At 45.5% G+C, this 18,484-nt stretch overlaps 1 long non-coding RNA gene across 1 annotated transcript; it reads left to right on the top strand.

Moving 5' to 3' along the window:
* The first annotated feature begins 38 nt into the window (after positions 1-38).
* On the top strand, positions 39-8,494 carry LOC144312193 (uncharacterized). The gene is made up of 2 exons (XR_013377639.1): positions 39-167; positions 8,141-8,494. It is a non-coding gene; the product is annotated as an uncharacterized LOC144312193 (long non-coding RNA).
* The last annotated feature ends 9,990 nt before the right edge of the window (positions 8,495-18,484 follow it).

Genomic DNA, 18,484 nt, shown 5'->3' with positions numbered 1-18,484 from the left:
TAGAATGTCGTCTATTGTGACACCTGGCCCTGCCCTGGAATGCCTGTTGGGCTGATGGTGGAGACAGCCACCCTCTTTCTCTCCAAAGCTCTGGCCTGTGGGCAGGATGCTCTGGAGAATTCTCTGGGGTTCTTCACGTTGAGCGCAGCCACAACTCTGGGAGGGAGGTCTGTACTATTTTTTCACTCTTTCTTTGGCACTAAGGGAAACTCAGTGCGATTGCATTTGGCTTCCTAAGGTTAAAGGTTGTTTTAACGGTTCCCCTTCCTGTTGTCATTGCCTCCCTGCAGGACCACTGCCTCCATCTGCTCCACAGAAAAGAACCCTTTTCCTGTTGGTGACTGAGACTTCTGGCTCTTTCCTCTCCTCCACAAGCCCTTATCTCTAAGCCTGAAGGGATTTGCAAAGTTGGAGGAGAGCAGTGGGCAGTCTGGTAGTTACAAGGGGTAGACAAAGTGACTGAGAAACAGGATAATCCTACCTTATCTAGCAAGCATTAAGAGTGTAATTTCAAAAGAGGAAACACAAATGAGTCCTCTGAACCAATTTTGACATCCGCTCTTCCCCACCAATCAGAGAAGGTCCCTCATTCACGCCCACTTATTGATCTTGGTTCCCTAAGAAATATGAGTGTGGAGGGGTACATTCTATCCCTTTTAGGGGGGAAAAAGTATAATATTTTGTCCTTAAATAGTTATTTTAGAGCTTAGGTAAAATATTCAAATGAGGATATTCTCTTAATTAGAGAACATTATTTGTTCATCTATTTACTATTTGTTGGAACTACTTTGCAAAAGAATAGAACCAGCTCCACGAATGATGCGCAACTGAATAAGAATATCTGCATTCAAAAAGGTGATATCTGATTCAGGGAGACAGCACACATCCATGTTGACATTAGAAACTATAAAAAAGGGGCATCTGGGTGGCTCAGTCCGTTAAGCATCCAGCTCTTGATTCTGGCTCAAGTCATGTTCTCAGGGTCCTGGGGTCCAGCCTGTGGGCCTGCTTCCTGTACAGCACAGAGTCTGCTTGTCCCACTCCCTCTCCCTCTGCCCCTGCCCCCTGCTCACTCTTGCATGCTCTCTCTCTTACAAACAAACAAACACCCTATAAATAAAATGCAAAGTCTCAGAGGGAAGGTGCTTATAGGGTGGTGGGCATGCAAGCTCCGGGGCAGGGGCAGGATTCCCGCAGGGGCATCCGGGTGCCTGAAGCAGGACTGTGGGCCCAGGAGCCAGGGCGAAGCAGGGTAAGGGGTGGTGGGCAGGCTCAGCAGGCTGCGGGCTGCAGGGGCACTCGGGAGGTGCTCAGAGATGCCGGTCAGGACCCCGTCCTGGAGGAATGGAATATCAGACCTCCCACAGTGTAGGTAGGAACTGCAGAGGTACATGCATCAGTGGAGTCCCCCCATTGATATTTCCCTCCTAGGGGGATTAACCTGGTAGCCAGCCATAGGATGGATTGTGGTGGTTTAAGATTAAGGATGGGATCTACTGCAATATTTTAGGCAAGAATGAGTGAGAGCCTGCACTTTGCACTAACATAATGCAGAAGCATGGTCAGAATAAAAACTTTTTTGAGACAATAACTTTTGGTTGTGATAAAAGCCTGTCTTGTAAACCAGCTGTCTTGCACACTCTTTCACTCTCATCCCCTTCTGTCACAACCTGGAAGGCTATGTGTTGGGGATGGTGGCTCCTAGGATGGAAAGAGCCAGATCTTTGAGCAATTGTGTATAGCAGAGTCCTTCCCAACACCCAGCTACATTATTTTTTATGTAAGTTGCTGCATGTGTACTTTGTAAGGACTAAGTTTTTTAAAGTTAAAAAATAAAAATATGATAAAAATGATATATTCCCACCACTGAGATATAGACTAGGTTTATGCCTAATAGATTAGGCATATACTCCTGGCTTTTTTTTCTATATATGTATGTGTGTGCACATATATACAATTTTTTAACCAAAATAGGATAATACTGTATATACAACAAATACGTTTGTATATATTAGGTAGGTAAAGATACATCCATACATACACAGTGCCTAATTTTTTTTAGCCAAAATGAGATTTTACTGTAAGTCTATTATCTATCTTCACTCACCCACACATAACACATGTGTATAGATGTGTCTTTAATGAAAATCAGATCTAATTGTATATATTGTACTGTAATTTTTTTCAGTCAATGATCTTCACTTTTCCATTTCAATAAATTTCTAATTCATAAAGAATGATCAGGTCATATTCAGATTCTTCCAATTAGCCAAAACATTACATTTACTGCTGCTTTGTCTAAACAGCATTAAATCCAGCATGGTAACTTGTTTTTATGTCCCTTAAGACGCCTTTATTCTAGAAGAGTCCCTTTTAAGATTATACCGATTTGTCAAAGGGACTTAAGCCTGTAAGACATCCTATTTTCTGGAAGACTATTTTGTGTGCTTCATGAAGCTTATATCTGAACACTGCTAGCTAGAATAGGTCGCAGCTGGTCACAAAACCCAATCATACCTGCTTGACCCATGACTGGATTAGAGTTATCAAAGTCTAATCTCTCTATTTTATAGATGTATTTTCCCATTATGACTACATTCCCTGAGGTATTCCTGAATGTATAGTTAGTTCTCCACCAACTCTTCTCATAATGGCTTTAACATCAACTGATAAATTAAAACATATGAAATGATTTTTGAAATATTTTATTTATTTATTCGAGAGAGGGAGAGAGTGAGTGACAGAGAAAGAGAGAGAGAGAGAGAACAATCCAGGGAAGAGGCAGAGAAGCAGACTACCCACTGAGCAGGGAACCCATCATGGGGCTCAATCCCAGGACCCTGGGATCATGACCTGACCCCAAGGCAGACACTTAACTGACTGAGCCACGCAAGTGCCCCTGAAATGATTTTTTAAATAATTCTATAATTCATCCTATATAAGTTGGCATTCTTAAAGTATCATTTTTTTTTTCTCATTCACTGAGACTGCTCGAATATCTCAAAATCCATGGACTACTAAAGGCAGGAAAATGCTTACCTCTTTCTCTTTAATTGTCCATTTTCAAAGTGAGGCATTGTTTTAATATGTACTCAAATGGGGTGATAAATGGGTTTTCTTTACTTTTTTTTTCAAAAATTTTGTTGTGAATTAGCAGATTTTCACTGATTCAATATATTTCAACCATCATAATTACTATATTTTTTGATGATTAAACTGTTGTGACTTTGGCAAGTGGGCCCTTTTCAAGAGGTCTCTTATGTCCCTTTGATATGACCCCATTAATATTTGAAAGTTTCCTTACTTTCTAGTAACACAAGGTGTCCCAGGCTCATCTTGGACCTGATTCAGACAAAAATTAGCCATTTCCCCAAAGACTTCTGATTCTTTCAGGGGAAATGGTGACAGAGACCATATTCTGATTTTTAAAAATCACCTTTATTTATTATATAATTTATATTCGATAAAATGCATCCATTTTTAACAAATGTGTATACATGTATACATCATCACAATCAAGAAACAGAACATTTTCATCAGCCCCAAAAGTTTCCTTCTGCCACTTTGCAGTCTCTCATCCCTACCCCTCAGTAACCACTGAACTGTTTCTGTCACCATAGACTGATTAACTTTGAGTATGTTCTATAATATAATGTAAACAGAATCATAAAGTAGCTACTCTTTTGTGTATAGCTTTTTCTCTCTCAGTAAAACTTTTCCCTTTGGAGTGGAGATAATTTTTTAAAAACTCAGAAAAAAAATTCACAGAAAAATTTTAAGTATAATCCAAAGAACATTTTAAAACCATTTCTGATTGAGTTGCCGAAATGCCCATTACTCCAAATACATTTAGTATTTCCTATATTACACCATCAAATCAGGATATTAATATTGATACATTTCTACCATCTAATCCTCAGATCCCAAATTCCAGCAATGTCTCAATGCCAAAAGAATACAAATCAGAATTACATGTTCCTTTTAGTTGGCATATCTTTTTAATCTCCATTTTAGAAGAGTTTCTCAGTCTTTGACTATAATATTTTAAGGTTACAGGCTATTTCTTTCCTTCTTCTTTTTTTTTTTCTTATTTTTTAGAGAAAGAGTGCTCACATGAGTGCTTAAGCAGTGAAGGGTGGTGGGAAGGGCAGAAGGAGAGAGAGAATCCCAAGCAGACTCTTCACTGAGCCTGACGTGGGGGTCCATCTCACCATCCTGAGCTCATGACCTGAGCTGAAATCAAGAGTTCGACACTCAAATAACTGAGCCACCCAGGCACCCCGAAGCTATTTATTTTATACAATAACCTTCAAGGTGTATTTGTCTGATCCATATTTCGATTCAGATTGTGCCAACTCTGGGAAGAATATCACAAGTAATGCTGTGTTCTTCTCATTACATAGTATCAGATAGCACAGGATTTCCATTTATCCCATTACTGATGAAGTTCATGTTGCTCATTGGATTAATGTGGGCTCTCCTAAGTTTCTCCACTGTAAAATTATATTTAACAGAATAATAATAAAAGCACAGCATTTAAAAATGTGTGGCAAGTAGCTAAAGTTTATCAGGAAGTTTATAGCTTTAAGTGCTTATATTTGAAAAATAAAAAGCTCTAAATCACTGAGCTAAAGAAGCTCAAAAAAGTGATAAATTATACTCAAAGTAAATAAGTATCACAACTGATGCTACAGACATTGAAAGGATACTAAAATAATAATATAAACAACTTTATGCCAATTAATTCAACCACTTAGGTGAGATAAATTCCTTGAAAGATATATTACCAAAACTGTAAAAACTAGAAATTCTTAACACACCTGTATCTATTAAAGAAATTGAATTTAGAGTGAAAAACCTTCCCCATAAAGAAAACTCCAGGCCCAGAAGGCTTCCACATTGAATTTCATTAAGCATTTAAGGAAGAAGTAATACCAAGCCTACACAAATTCTTTCTAAAAACAAAGGAAGAGAGAACATTGCCAAGCTAGCATCGCCCAATTCCAAAATCTGACAAAGACATTAGGAGAATAAAAAACTGTTAACCATTTTTTCTCATGAATATAGATGTAAAAATCCTTACCACTGTATTAGCACCACATTATGTGGAAGACCGTATAATTATCTCAATAGATGCAGAAACAGCGTGTGAAAAGACTCAACCTTTTGGAGTTTAACAGTGTTTACCAGGTCTCTCCACTTTTTCTGGTTGAAGCTTGAATCTGTCCTGGCCCTGTATGCATTCTGTTTATGGCACCCTTACAGTTCCTGTCCTGCTTGTGGCATTCTTTTTGTATTTGCTAGGGTTAATATTCAGTACCAAACTTAAGGAGCCTCCTTATGCCAACTGGTAGACTCTTTCTCTTCCTGGTCCCTTCCTGTCCTTTTCCCTAGCTCCACAACTTACAACTGACCCCAACTCCTCCTATTCCCATCTCCTCAGACCCCATCTTTGCTAAGATCCCTTTCATCAGCTGTCTGCAGAAAGCTGAAGAGCCTGTAGACCTCATCTCTCTCAGGGATCCACCATCCTCCTGCCTGCTGTCCAATGTCTGCAAATAGCCATTCCGTATATTTTGCTCAGATCCCCATTTGTATACTCTTGGCAAGGGGTTTTGCAGGTAGAATCACAGTAAAAATCGAGTAAAGGATCAAGGAGAATTCAGTTATTCAGGTGCCTTCAGAACGCAGAAGGAATAAAATATCTCTTAGGAATAAAGAAAAAAGAAGTATTCTTATTTATTTATTTTTTAATTATTATTTTTTAAAGATTTTATTTATTTACTCATGAGAGACATAGAGGCAGAAACATAGGCAGAGGGAGAAGCAGGCTCCCTGTGGGGAGCCTGATGTGGGACTCAATCCCAGGACCCCAAGATAACGCCCTGAGCCTAAGGTAGACACTCAACCACTGAGTCACCCAGGTGTCCCAAGAAGTATTTTTTAAAGCAGCAAGTATTTGAGTTGGATGCTTGAAAGAGAAATGCTGGAGAGTGACTGAGGGTGTATAAGAAATGTTCGAATGTTCAAAAATGCAGCTTGGCGAGGGTAACCAGCACAGGGAGCTCTGCTTGGGATGGGCACAGGGCTGTGAGATGAGAAGCAGTTGGTGTGCATGGAATCGCTGAGGAGACAGGAGAGAGAGGGTGAAAGGAAAAGAGGGCCAGGGCCAGGATCTTGTGAAGAACTTAGGCTGTGTTGAAAGGGGAAGAGCCAGCAAAGACACAGAGGATAGAATTTCACGGGGAAGTTAAGGAGTATTCAAGGAGTGTGTGTTAAAAATTGCATCTGGCAATGAAAAGGTCATCTGTGGCTGTGGAAAGTCTTCCAGTCAAGGTGGGGGTGTGACCTTGACTGCAATGGGTTAATGGGTAGTGAGTGTTGAGGAAGTGGAGGCGGGAAAGAGCAGGTGAAAGGAAGAAAAGAGAGCTCGGGGCAGCTGGAGGGTGGTGAGTAGGTGTCCTGCACTTAAGGGAGACCTAAGCAAGCTTTTTCACCAAGGGAGTCATCTTTCCCAAGTCCTGCTATAAATCTAACTTGCTGGTGTTGTGGGTGTTTGGATAATAGAAATTCCATTTCCATTTATTCGTGTGTATATCTGTTTACTGCCCGCCTTATTCCAAGGAATCCTCACTGACTTGGCTTCCAGTGTGTCTTGGATCCCCTAGACCCAGCCTCTCTTATGTGCCCACATTTCATTGTGCTACAAAGGATGACACAGGTCTGTGCATAAATAGCCAGTTTCCAAGGTTGATGTAGGCTATCAGAGCACAGAAGAAAAGGGAATTGTAACAGGAACACATAGACACCATCTTTCTCTCCTTGGGGAGCCTAATCTTAGTAGACAGAAGGAATCCTTTTTGGCTCAGCTGCTCCTACAGATTGCTGGCCAGCCAGATCAACACCAGGTTCTTCCCTTTGGTCTCTAAGGAGCCTCAGAAGGACTGGTCAGCCCATGTCCTGCCCCATGTGGTATCTCCCCTTCTGCTGCATGGCCCTGGGCCAGGGTCCCTGCCATGATGAGAGACCCCTTCTCTCTCAAATGTGCCTCACTCTGTTTCTGGCCTCAGAGTTTTGTGGCCGTCCTGTGGGCTCCTATTTTATGTTAGCTGTGATATCTGCACAGTGTCCATGGGCCAGGCACAGGGCTGTTTGAAGAAGACACTGTTACCTCAGTAGACCCCAGGTCTCTTGAACAAACTCTACCCTTTAGTGCTTTTTTTACCCGGGAGACTTCCAGGTCCCCACACAAGGCCGCCATCCTTCCTGGACATGCTGAGATAGCTTTAGCTCAGCTTTTGATACACTTTCTCTTAAAAATGCAGGCAGTTGCTAAGAGCTCCTTTGCTTTCATCTAGTCAAATTTCCCTCCCTGCCCATTCCCACTGTCAAAAGTCTGAGTGTGAGCCTTGAGAGGTCAGATGTCATGTCCAGAGTCACACAGGCACATGTGATGGAGGAAGGCCTGGCTTCTCACTGAACTCTATGGTCTTACCAAGGATCTGTATCTTGCTGTGAAATTGCATGTTCTTCTAAGTCATCAAAGTACTATAAATAACACCCAGTATAAGCCAAATTTCTCTCTGCAGCCTCAGAGGTGCTTCAGGGAATTCTGTACAGTTGGAGACCAAATGGTTAATTCGTCAAGTCCACAGATAGCACTGGGCTGGGAACTCTGAGCTTACCTATGGTGTTGCTGGACTTTTTAATTTGCAGAGACCATACAAAGGGACAGTGTGTCCAGTGCCGTACCCAAGTGTTGCAAAACAGATACTTTCATATTTCAGAATCTTTCATGGTTTATACTTTGTATATTTCAGAGTTCTTGGTCAGGATCAGCTAATTATTTCTTTGAGTTTTTTGATAGTGGGTTAGGATTATTGCCCCTTATCTGAGAAATGGAAAAAGCCAACCGTCTGTACCAAGGGAGTGCTTGTATCCTGGATTGAAGAGAAAATCAGAAGTACAACCAGTAAAGGGCTCACGCCCACTGACTCTAGGCCAGGGACGCACATGGGCAGTGCTGACTTTCCTCCAGCTCAGGGAGGTCTTTCAAGGCCAACCTCAGAATGACATGTTGTGCCCAAAGCTGTCTAGAATGAGGATAACTTTTTTTTTAAGACTTATTTATTTATTTCAGATCTGTGTTATCTTGCCCTATGACATGTTCAGGAAGAAAACAGTGGCTCACTGAAATAAAAGGAATGTGAGAGCCGGGAAGGAGCAGAGGGAGAGGGAGAGGGTAAGCAGACTCCCCGCTGAACATGGAGCTGGACTCAGGGCTGGATCTCAGAAGCAGAACCTGATCACAACCTGAGCAGAAACCAAGAGTTGGATGCTTAGCCGACAAACCATCCCAGCGCCCTGAGGATAACAATTTTTAATAAAAGTGAAGACCTTCAGCTCTCAAGTATTCCCTTCACTCAGCAAGTCTGGTCAATCACCCTCCCTGCCTGCTCCACCCCATTGGACACATAAAAATACTACTTATCCATTCCCTCCTCTGAACATCCTGAAAAAACCAGATTCTATTACAGACAGAATGCCTGAGTCCCCTCCCCTCCACTCCCCCCCCATTCATATGTTAAAACCCTAACACCCAATGTGTGTACTTAGAAATGAGGAGGAGGTGATAAAGGTTAAGTGAGGTCATAGGGCAGGGCCTCATATGCTGGGTCAGGTGCCCAGATATGAGGAGGCATTGACACAATAGCTCTCTCTGCCCCATGAGAACACAGGGAGAAGGCAGCCATCTACAAGCCAGGAAGAGGGCTCTGACCAGGAACTGACCCAGGCTTGGGTCAGTTGATTCAGACTTCCAGCCTCTGGAATGTAAGAAAATAAATGTTTGTCATTTAAGCCATTCTGTAGTGCTTTGTTATGGTGGCCCAAGCTGATGAATACAGCATCCTAGAGTTGAAGGAGACCTCAGAGAGGGTTCGTTTAAAATCTCTATTTTGGGGGCACCTGGGTGGCTCAGTTGGTTGAACAACCAACCCTTGGTTTCTGCTCAGGTCATGATCTCATGGTTGTGGGTTCAAGCCCCAAGCTGGGCTCTGCACTCAGTACAGAGTCTGCTTCAGATTTTCTCTCTTTCTCTCTGCCCCTGCTCTGCTCTCTCTAAGATAGACAAATAAAATCTTTAAAAAAATAAAATCTCTATTTTGAAAATGAGGAAATTGAGGTGAGATGGAATTTGGTGGATGTCGTGCTGCCTTTAAGTGATAGAGAACCAAAGCATCGGATTTCTTACCATGCCATACTACATCTTATAACCCCAGCTATCTGTACCCACACCCTTCCGTGACAGGCTGTGCTACTCCTTTTATTTCGATGAGCCTCTGTTATCCTCCTAAACATGTTACAGGACAAGATAATACAGATCTGAAGCATTCATCAAAACATGATTCCAATCCAAAGCTTTTTAGGCCTGAAAACTCAAATGTTTAATGGAGACAGGCAGGTAAATGTGCCAAGTGGCTGGGTAGAAAGCAATAGGGAGTAGTGGGGATTGTGGCAAATGGGCAAGCATATACTGTAGAGCATTTAAATTCCAATCTAAAAAATTTTTGCTTTGTCCCTAACAAAACACATCTGGCATACAGGCTTCCCTTTTGCCATCTCTATCAGGGTAGGCCAAGCAAGGCCACCAAAATAAAGAAATTCTGAAATCTCAGTGGCTTGTTACAATAAAAGTCTATTGCTCATTCATGTCACATCCTGATGTGGTTGGGGGTTGGGAGGGGCCCTGCTACACAGATCTGGCTCCTTCCACCTTGGGGAACCATCATTCCAATACATGGCCTTCCAGATTTTAGCAGAAGAGGATGAGGGAGAGTGTGGAGGAAGCTGGTTCAAGGGCCAGGCTTAGATGTGGTGTCCCTCATTTCAGCCTTCACATGGGAGAAGCCTGTGAGAGCCAGTCCCATGGCTCCTCCTAGGAGTAGGGGAGCTGGATGCATAACCTTTTGAGGCAAGGGCAAACGTGAAGTGGTTTGTGAGCACATAGCTCTGTTTCTGCTTTAGCTGCTCACAGATGCGATGCCACACTTCATCACATGTGAGTCTATCAACCACCCCGGAGGCAGGATGGTGACCTCACTTTACTGATGACAGAACTGAGGACCAGAGAAGTCAATCTACCTCTCCCAATCACACAGCCACTAAAGGAAGGACAGAACTCCTGCTCTCCAGCCCCTCCAACCTGCTGTTCTTTAGTGCACTTCCCAGAGCCACTGAACCGGCAGATGTCTAGCTCCTGGCTAGTCCACTGAAAAGGGGGGTTATATAGTGGTAATACCATCCCTCTAGCAGCAAGTGCAAAGCGCTTTTCCTAGCCAAAAGGTCCAAAAGCCATCAGAGATGTCATGGCTTCTTCTTTGTGAGCTGAGGGTGGCTAGATGTGGGGGGAGGATGCTGGGAGTCAGAGCTGAGGGCTGGAAAGTCTTTGAATGCCATTGGGGGCCATGCAGGCACCCCCAATAGTTAAGAAGGATTAACTTAGTGTCTACCCATGTGCTGCCTGGTGTCCCTTGGTTCCAGGGACAGAGGTTCAGGTTTATTTTTAAGATTTTATTTATTTATGAGAGACACACTGAGACACAGGCAGAGGGAGAAGCAGGCCTCTTGCAAGGAGCCCGATGTGGGACTTGATCCCGGGACTCCAGGATCACGCCTTGGGCTGAAGGCCACACTAAACTGCTGAACCACCCGGGCTGCCTGAGGTTCAGGTTTATAAAGCAGGATGTGGGATCCACACCAGGACAGCTAAGGAGAGGTGAAGAGAGTTGCTAGCGGATTTAGGGGGTATAGAATGAGAAGTGCAGTCAAAATGTAAACACTAATTTGTAGGATTTTGGTAGAGACAGACTCAGCACTGTGCTCTTCAGGCTGCTTGTTGAGATGAACTGAGTCTCATTCAGGGCATCTCAACTCAGGAGATGGAAAATGTTACTTTAAGAACATATATGACCTCATGGGATTGCAAAAGAGACAAACAAGCAGTCCAGTCATGAGCACCCAGGCCATGGTAACAGGCAGGCCCCACCGGTGGGCCTGGAGGCTTCTCCTGCTCCTGTAGGCCCTGCTCTCTGTGATGCTCCACCTTCCTCCTCCTGCCCATTGCCTGCACCGGGTCTGGTGTGCACACAGGGTGGCCCGTCGCCCCCTCATTCAGCAGAAGCAGGTGGCAAATTCCCTCTGTGAGAAACCCAGGTTGTGGTAAGCACTGTGTCTGATGCGTCCACATAAAGACAGAAACGTTATTTTAGTGACATCTTTAACAATCCTGAGGCATCTTTGGGGGAGGAGGGTGACATAAGGAGAAAATGGGTCACTGATCTAAAGCTAAGTCTTAGTTTGAGGAGCAGGAGGGCCTGGGAACCTTCCTGAAGCTGTGGAAGAAATATGTGTACAGGAACAAGTATGTTTTGTCCCCCCAAGGGAAGATATCCACAGTGTTTTCATTACCCCCTCAGAGGGCTTTACACCTAAACATGATTAGGGACCCCAACCGCCAGGCACAAGGGTGCTCCCTATTAGATTGTTAAATACATGTTAAATTGATTTGTTTCTGATTTGTAAAGCAGTCAATGCTTCTGTGAGAACAGAGTGGAATAGAAGGCTAGATAGAAAAGCAGAAAACAATTGCATCTTCACTCTGCAGAATCTGACTTTCATTGAGCATAGACCATATGTCCTAGTTGCTGAGGCTACCGCAATGGTAAGAAAGCAGACCCTGGTCTCTTCCCTCACGGAGATTGCTGTCCGGTGGGTAAGATGGAAATGGACCACAGCAACGCAAGCAAGCGAACGGAGAGGGTGTTAGGTGGCGGTGGGCGTGACAGATGCAGCGGGACAGGCGGGAGGCCTCGCTGCTGAGGCGCACCAGCGCCGTGGCTATGTGGGCAGGGCTGTCCAGGCGGAGGAAGGAGGCTGGGGGCAAGGCTCTGAGGCAGGGGCCTGTGGATGCGTTCCCCATGGGTGACCGCGCCCGAGCGAGCTGGCTTGCAGAGGTAATGCCACGGGTTCCAGATGTTCCCCCTGTGGAGCCTGATGGAGGGTCAAGAGAAGGCACAACTCCCACGGGCTCTCTGGCTCAGTGGGCCGGTCGGTATGTGCCATCTGTCCCCATGGGGTGACCCGCTCTAGGATCCTCCAGAGCCTGACCTACACACGACCCAGAACATGAGCAGAGTCAGGGGTGAAAGGAAAAGAAAGGCGTGTTTGTTATGGAAGATTTAGAAAACACATGAGTGAAAACAAAGAACGGGGAGCTTGGATGCACAGGCTCACTCTCCTGTTTGGCCACAGGGGCAGGTGGAAGAATCATTATCTGGGGCTGCTGGCAGTGAGCCCTGACTATGAGCCCGTCTTCTTTCTGCTTTCAAAACAGCTGCATCTCATGGCTCTCCTTGACCTCCTGAGCTGTTGTTAAATGCAACCAGACACGTGATTTAAAAGAGGCTCTGCAGTCATTATTCTGTGGTGTCATCAAAACTACGCCAGGGTGGCTCTGGTGGGTGTGGCAGGCTCATTCTCACAAAGACCGAGGACCCTGCGGGGCCCTCCGCTCACAGCCCTCCTGCATCTGATGGGGGCTCAGGCTGCAGGCTGCGTGGGGGCGGGGAGGGAAAGGGGGGACTTGCCTCATTCTAGCAGCCGGTCTGTTTTTACTTAGGTTACACGAGATCATTATTTAACAGCATGGCCACAGGGGAGAGAGCTTTTTCCAGGTTCCTGATGTGATAAAAGACCTCTTTCTTGATGAGTAACAAGTTAGAATCAAGGGGCTGCGTGGCTGTTACTGAGAGCTGCAATCCCAGGCAGCAGAGCACCCTGCTACAAGACTGGATATGGAGCTGGAAGCATGCGGAGAAGGAAAACGTTCTGGTCATTGAGAATGTGTGGTGTTTGGGCTTTAAAGATAACTTTTGTGGTTGAAATAATAATTTTTCCCCCCTCACTAACATAAATGTGTACAACTTTAAAGAGGCCCAAGCACCAAGGCAGCAGATGGCATTTATTGAAATGCAACAACAGGCTCCTGCGAGTGGATACAAAAACTTCATGCATAAGGCAGTCCTCCCCATACTTTCCCTCCAGAAAAAACTCTGAAAACCCAAAGCAGTTCGTGTTAGGAGTTACTCCTTGAAGGACACCTGGGAGGCCCAGTGCCACATAGAGTTGGGTCTTTTGCTAGTTCTAGACTTGGATTTGGAAGAAGAACCATGGGGCTTTAACCAAAGCATAGGTGACTAGCTCTTCTTGACTTCAGGCCCAGTCTCCAAAGCGGCCACACAGAACAAACGCAAAAGCCAACCAAAAGAAGTGGAGAGATGTTTGCTTAACCAATCTGTGTGTTTTTCCTGACCATTGGCACTAAGAATTTACTAGTGGGCTGACAGTTTGCAACATTTAGAAAACATCTTAGATTCCTAACAGGTCTGTTGTGGGGTTTGACTCCTACTGGGCAGCTCTAGCCCTGTCCCCTGCTGTGGCCAGAGGCGTGTGGATGGAGGGTGGCCTGAACCAGATCCACAGGTTAGGTCTGGAGAGCCATGCACTAGAGGATTTGGTCTGTCCCCAGGCCCCATAAGTGGCAAGAGCAGGACATATTATGGCAACTCTGTCAAGTCTAGAACTTTTTCTGGGTTCGTGTACTCGTACCACACTTGAGACTTACAATGGGCTTATATTCAATGCAACCTTCCAGAAAAATACAAAATCCCCACTTGCCAAAGCAAAGGTTTCCATCTGCATCTTGCCTTTTCTGATCTGTCGTCTCAGCAATACCCATGAAAGAGAATGCCCTCAATGGTGTTTAAGCCCTATTCAGCGTCAGTGTCTCCTGGGCTGGCTCCGGTCTTCAATTTGGGTCCAGTGATTGTCCTCTGGCATATTGGGACTTGCAGAGGTGTGTGTATTCCTTCATCACCCCCATTGGAGCAGGGTAAATGGGTCCTGTAAACACTCCTGACCCGCTTGAGTCTGTAGCTGAACTCAGAGCCTCCACCTCAGCCACCAGGTATCACGGTCCCAGACCCAGACACGGGTCTTATTGGGATTTAGAAAAGCTATTGGGCAGTGGAGGGAATGGAGGAGCATGGCATTGGAGTCTAGCAGAGTTGCAAACTGAATATGGCAGCCTAAGGCAAGCTCTTCTCCCAGCCTCTCCACACCAGCTCCTCCCCTGCTCCCCCAGCCTGCCCAGAGTCTCTGACCTTTTAGTCTCTTCCATCCAGGCAAATGTGGGGGCTTCTGGTTTAGCCCAGACTATGCTTTCTGACATGCTAGCACACATGAGCATGCTCAATAGCTGGAGGACCCATGTACACAGACCTGTAGGTATAGTAGGTGGGAGTTGGTGGGGAGGAACTTTGTTGAGAAGGACTCGAGGAACCACCCTGGCTGAGAGCTCACACAGGCCCAGCAAAGAGAGGCTGCAAGGGAACTTTCAGGAAGCTCTTTGCAAGACTCTGGGCATATGCCACCTTGCTTCAGGGCTCAGTTGAAAAAGGGTGACAGACTTGGGAAAAGTGGCACTCTGCTTTTGCCCAGGACACAGGGCTGCTTTGGGCTCTGAGACTTGAAGGGAATATTGTGTGTGCAGGTGCACTGGGGGTGCTTGGTTGTGGGAACGCTCAGACACGGGGCCCTGGCGGGGAGGGAAATAGCCGCAGCAACCCTGCGAGGTCGCTGATGCCTCCAGCAGCTTCTGAGCAGCAGCTTCTACAGAAGCCAGAGCTGAAAAGGAGAGGCCTGGTGGCCCACACTGTGTGATTGTTCAGGCTCCCCAAAGAGCTGATGTGGTGACATCTTCACATCATCATCATCATCATCATCATCATCATCTCTATCATCTCTAGCTACACCTCTCCTCTATTATCCATCTGTATGTATCATCCACCTTTGATCTTGGTCAGGTGAGGTCAGCAAAGGACTCGCTGTTATGCATGTGGAAGCAAAAGGCAGCAAGCTTTAGGAACGCCCCTGAGTTCCTCTCTCACTGGCACTGAGCCCCTGGTGGTGAGTTTGGGAACACTTCTGCAACATGGCAAATAGGCCTGAGCCCTGACTGATGGAGGACGCCTGTATCTCATAGGTGACTCTCAATCAGAGGAGGTCAGTAGAAAAAACAAGCAAGAAAAGGCTGTTTCTAAAAAGCAGACATAACTGCACCCCGAGTAACACTGGCAGTAAGCTAGCAGCAAGGGATGGCAAGGCGCCCACAGCTGGGCTTTTCCCAGCCTTTTTTTTCTCACATGCCACAGGAGACTGTTTGCTAGAAGAGGGCCTCAGTTGGCACCCCTCCACTGTTTACATTTGGTCATTAATTCCCAATTCCCATGAGTCACCCAGAGAGCTCCGCCGGTGGTGGCCATTCTGCTGTGCTGTTTTATCTGGATTGATGCCATGGACTCTATGCTGATATATTTTCCCTCAAGGAAAAAAGGAAAAGATAGCCATACGCAGGCAAAATATGTACATGTATCGTTGGGGCGGCCGCAAAGCCGGAATGAGCGAACTAGTTCAGCTAAAACAGGAGCCAACTCAAACATTAAGCCAACACAAGCTTAGGAAGTGCTATTAAAAAAGAAAGGACGTAAAGCAGAAAAAGAGGATGAGGCGGCATGCACTTTGCAGTCTTGGTTCAGATTCCATTCTGATGGTCGTCCTGCAGGGGCATCGCCTTCTGTAGTGGACCTATCGGGGCTTCTGGAGCTAAACCTCGTCCGCCCTCTCGCTGACTCACTGCGGATGACGTTGGGCATCATGGGCTGATTACCATCTCCCCCAGCGCTCTCCTGAGAGCTCTCCTTCCCCACCCCCCACCTCTTCTGGCCTGAGTCCAGATGTGGTTGGCTTCTGCCAAACAGCTTCCCTCCTGGAACATCTGACTTCAGAGCTGAGCTAAGTGCAACAGGGGGCTGGACACGAGGCACGCAGTTTGGGGTGTGAATTTAGAGTGGTCAAGGTCACAGTTCCACTTTCAGCAGCTGTGGTGCGGCTTTCTGATTCCCTGAAGGCAGCTTCCTAGTGAGGCAGCGGTGAGTAGCCCCGGGGACTATGACTCTGGGGTTGGACTCCTGGATCAGTGAGCAGCCCCCCAAGAGCAGCAGCAGCTGCAGCAACTCTGGTGGCCAGTTCTATAGTGTGGTTTTGGGTGTCGTTCCTAGAAGCTGGGCCTCTGGTCTGTTTCCTCTGCTTTCCCACCAATCCTGTAAACCATGAAAAACCCTAAATAAATCCTTCTTTGCTTAAGCTAGCAAGGTGCAAGGTGTCTTCTCTGTGACTCTACCTCACTTTATGCAGACTGCAAAACAGAGTTGCCACATCCTCTCAACAGCGAGCAGGGTGTCATGGAGGCAACATGGTAAGTCACTCAATTGGAGCAGAATTTGAATGATAAAAGAGAACTTGTCGAATTTTCACCTTTCCAGTTTCAAAGATTCTCCCCAACCCTGATAGCTAGCCCCTTTGAGCTCCAGGGGAAATTCTCTGCATTTAAACCATGCTGAACGCTTGCGGCCCACTGGAGCTGGCTCATCTGCTGTGAGAGCTATGTTCTCCCTCCCTCCGGAGGCAAGAGGGCCTGGAGGCTCTTGTCACAAACTCAGGTCACGGACAGTGACAAGCCAACTCCTGTCACGAATAGGTTCTTGATGGTCAGCAAATACACACAAGAAGAATTCTTCTCTAGCTCTTTCTTATGTGTGCACCTGGGCCGGGAAGCAATTCTCAGGTGGATGCTCTTGCTTTTCTTCATGTCTGCCAGTTCCCATTTTATCCATATGGAGGGAAGCAGAATAATGGCCTCCCAGAGAGACCCATGTCCTAATCCCTAGAACCTGTGAATGCATTCTATTTCGTGGCAAAGGTGAATTAAGTTTGCAGATGGAATTAGGGTTGCCAAAAACTGACCTGGAGATAGGGAGATTATCTTGGAATATCTACGTGGGCCCAACGTAATCATGAGGACCCTTAAAAGTGGAGGGGAGAGTCAGAGGGCGACGTAGCTGTGGAAGAACCATCAAAGATGCAACATTGCTGGCTCTGAAGCAAGAGGAAATTCAGAGAGCTGTAGAAGCCAGAAAAGTCAGGGAAGTGGATTTCCCTTTGAGCCTCCAGAATGAATGCAGCCCTGTTGTCACCTTGATTTTAGCCCAGTGAGAACTGTGTCAGACTTCTGACCATCAGAAATGTAAAAGAATACATTTGTGTTCTTAAGCCACCAGGTTTGAGGTAATTTGTTACAGTGAGAGTAAAAAACTAATACGTAGACCTTAAATTATTCTTTCATGTGACCCCATCAAACTTCATGAGTTCATGGCCAAGAAAGCTCTCATAGGCTCATGGGGGTTGGAGAGGGAAAGTTTGCAAGCCAATGTTTTATTTCTGAAAAGACTGGCCAATAGGAAAACCATGCTTCCCTTGACTCAATTAAGAATAGAAGAAATAATATGTAAATGATATGTAAAAGCAAATTTCTGCACATTTATGATAAATGTTTTACATAATTCTATACAAAGGAGGCTCATTTGGCATCCTATTTCCACAGGATCGGTAATAAGGTGAGACGATAACTGTCCCATGTTGACAACTGAAGCCTGAATCAGTTGTAAGAGGGGAAAAATGACAACTGAAACGCCATTTGGAATTATTTCTATCAGATCTACCAAATACATTATTAAAATTTCAATGTGCTGTTTTAAACACTGTCCAAGGACTTTAAAACCCCTTAGTACCATTATGCACTGTTCTCACAGTTGGGGGTACACTCTAATGAACATTCTGGAGGACCAGGACAAGGCGACTCAACTCTGAAGGGTCCATTTAGGAGCTCTACTCACAAGGCCTGAAAACAGAAATTTAAGAAATGTTTGTTGGCCAAAAGACATTCAGGTCATGACTACCACTTGATAAAATGTTTGTCTTGCATTAACTCTTGCCTTTAGTACTAAGGAGCTAGTGAAGCTTCACAAAGTAAGTACCTAAAGGAGGCCTGGCTCCTAGGAGAGTCTGAGCAGTGCTACATGGTGTCTCCTGACACTGAGATGTGTTCCAACACTGGCAGGCATATTGGGGACCAGGGGAAGGTACTAGCTTGAGTTAGGAGGCATTATTGTTGTTAACAGAGGAAGTAGAAAGTGAACATTGGCTACAGGGTCTAAGAGAATAAAGCTCAGACAGTGGCAACAGCAGGGAGACCAGATGGCTGGAAGCCATGACAGGGGGAGCAGGAGGGGAGGTGGGGGAAAACAAGGAGGGAGCAGGAGGGCTGTGTTTCTACTGCACAGCCGGACACAGCTTCCCCTTATCAAGGTGGAGCCAAGGAGGTAAGAAGGGGGAGGAGGGGTTATAAGACACAAGGGTCTCAAAGCCCCACAGGACTGGCTGTAAGGAGATGCCAAAAATTTGTGAGCAAGACCTCATCTACCATATTTTATTCATTTTAAGATCCACACTTTTTTTTCTTCTTCAC

Source organism: Canis aureus, chromosome 4 (assembly GCF_053574225.1).
Source record: "Canis aureus isolate CA01 chromosome 4, VMU_Caureus_v.1.0, whole genome shotgun sequence".
Lineage (NCBI taxonomy): Eukaryota > Metazoa > Chordata > Mammalia > Carnivora > Canidae > Canis > Canis aureus.
The sequence above is the reverse complement of the archived record's forward strand: the minus strand, read 5'-3'. Positions and strand labels throughout refer to the sequence as shown.